The sequence below is a fragment of the Olea europaea genome, chromosome 13, assembly GCF_002742605.1.
Source record: "Olea europaea var. sylvestris chromosome 13, O_europaea_v1, whole genome shotgun sequence".
Lineage (NCBI taxonomy): Eukaryota > Viridiplantae > Streptophyta > Magnoliopsida > Lamiales > Oleaceae > Olea > Olea europaea.
The window spans coordinates 23057672-23060588 of NC_036249.1; positions in this window are offsets into that span (position 1 = coordinate 23057672).

A 2917-nucleotide genomic window follows, 5' to 3' on the forward strand; every position below is an offset into this window, starting at 1 on the left:
TATTATTATTATTATTATTATTATTATTATTATTATTATTATTTTGAAGAATGCGTTATTTACAAAGATTTTGAAAAAATATGAGTTCGATAGAATTTTTATTAGACAGGACTTAATGCGTTTAGTAAGTGATGGAGAAAACGTGTTTCTCCAAATTGCAACTTATGTGAGGCTCTTCTAGACATTTTGGCACTTAAGTTGTAGATTTTACGTGGCAGCTTCTAATTCGTCCCTTTTTGTTACTTGGATTTGTGTTTCTTTTGGCCTTGTATGGATCGTTAGATCACTTGAACGGTGGAGATCTACCAACACTATTATCTCTTGGCTTCTAGTGTATTCAGTGGGAAGAAAGTCTCCTCAGTTTACTGCCTTTTGGTCTCTCGATTTTCTCTCTCTTTTTTGAAGATTTTTCTTCTTCTTTCTTCTTGGCTTTTGAATCTGGAGCGTATTACTCCTGTGTGATTCTTGTAAATTCATTGTGTTATAGTAACTGATAGGTAGGTTTGGTAGGTGATCTGTTGTAGTTTTGAGTTAGTGGCCATTCTTGAGGAAGGAGACTTTCTATGTCAAGATCTGAGATACGTTTGGATCGATGATTGATCTAGTTGTTTTCTTTGGTTCTATGTACTTTACTCTCTTTGGGAAGTAGAATTGCACTAGTGAATTGGGCTGACCCTGAGCCCTCCAGATTAAGCCATTTGGGCCGAATTGGGTGAACATTTTTCTGTGTTCCTTTATTTTTCTTGTACTTTGCATTTGTGTTGTTTGTGTTGATCTCGATTTTAGGTAAAAAAGAATACCCTACAAATCTAGTATTAGAGCCATTAAAGGCTTAAGGTAAGGCATAAAGTTAGATGTATGCTGATAAGTTCTGGTTTAGCAAAAGGATTTTAGGCAGAAGCTTTATGCACCACAGCCTATCTTATAAACAGGTCACCCTGTGCAGTTCTATAAAGTTTAAAACCCCTTAAGAACTGTGGACTGGAAAACCACCTAATCTGTCAAACATCAAGGTCTTCGGATGCTCTGCATATGCACATCAGGTTGAAGGGAAGTTAGACCCCAGGGTTACCAAATGTGTTATACTGGGATACCCTAAAGGAGTTAAAGGTTACATGTTATGGGTACTAGGTGAGAAGGGTATTAAGATCGTTAACAGTAGAAATGTAGTGTTTTATGAATCTAAAATGCCATGCTTGAAGAATAAAAGGGATAAACAAGATGCAATTGAAAATAGCACTTCACAGAATGAGGTAAAGTTGGCAAGATTGAGTCACAATTCTACTGAAATAACTGAACCTAGACATGAATAGCCTAATAAAGGGGCATATAACATAGTTAGAGGTGAAGTTACACCATCCCAAACTGAAACTGAAACTGAAATTGTAACACATGATAATCCTGTAAATGAAATCAGTACCCAAGATTATCAATTAGTGAGAGACAGGGAAAGGAGACAGATCAAGCCTAATCCCAAATATGAAACTGATACTCTGACTGACTTTGCCCTTATCACTGGTGAAAATTTAGAATATGCTGAACCCTTATCTTATGAAGAAGCTATTAATAGTTCTACGTCTCAGAATTGGAGAGAGGCTATGAGAGAAGAAATGAAATTTTTGATTGACAATAAAACATGGAAACTTGTTAAGAAACCAAAGAATCAGAGAGTGGTCCAATGCAAGTGGATCTATAAACTCAAAGAAGGCATCTCTCCCACTGACCCTTTGAGGTATAAGGCAAGGTTAGTGGCCAAGGGATTCAACCAAAGGGAGGGAATTGATTACGATGAATTTTTTTTACCGGTAATCAAATATAAAACTATAAGGCTAATGCTTGCTCTAGTTATTCAGTTTAATTGGAAACTTGAACAATTAGATGTCAAAACCGCCTTTTTGCATGGGAAATTGGATGATGAATTTATATGTGTCAACCTCAAGATTTTGAGGAAAAGGGAAAATCTGACTACATTTGTAAATTGAAAAAATCCCTATATGGGCTCAAACAAAGTCCAAGATAGTGGTATGTCTGGTTTGACACATAGTTGTGAAAATTGGTTTTAGGAGAAGTGAGTATGATCATTGCTTATATTAATACAACTCTAAACCTAGCAACGAGATGTATCTACTCTTGTATATAGATGATATGCTGCTGGCCAGCTCAAGTAAGGTTGAAATAATGAGAATGAAAAACCTCCTAAAATCAGAATTTGAAATGAAAGACTTAGGGAATGCAAGAAAATACTGGGAATGGTGAGAACTAGAAATAGACAAGAAGACAGGTTAACAATAACTCAAGAATCTTACCTACATAAAGTGATATCAAAACTTGGCATGAAAGAGGCAAAGTCTATTGACGTTCCACTTGTCGCTCACATAAATCTCTCCTAGGCCCAATGTCCTAAAACTGAATCTGAAGTTAGAGACATGAAAAATATTCCTTACATGCAATAGGATCAGTAATGTTTTCTATGAACACAACTAGACCTAATCTAGCATATTCAATTAGTTTTTTAAGCAGGTTTATGGCTAACCTTGAGAAACCACATTGGTTTGGGTTAAAATGGTTATTACGGCATATAGTTGGGACACCAAGGGTAGTTTCAGTGTTCAAAAAGGGATCAAAACCATTAACCCTTAAGGGATACGTGAATTCTGATTTTGCTAGAGATAAGGATCAAAGAAAATCTACCACTGCTTATTTCTCTACACTTGGTGATAATTGTATCACCTCGAAGTCTCATCTTTAACCCATTGTCACTTTATCCAGTACTAAAGCTGAATATGTGGCTATTACTGAATGTGTTAAAAAATGTATATGGCTTCACCTGTTATATTTACTGATAGTCAAAGTACTTTATTGTTAAGTAAGAACCCTGTCTATCATAAAAGGTCTAAACACATTGAGGTGAAGCACC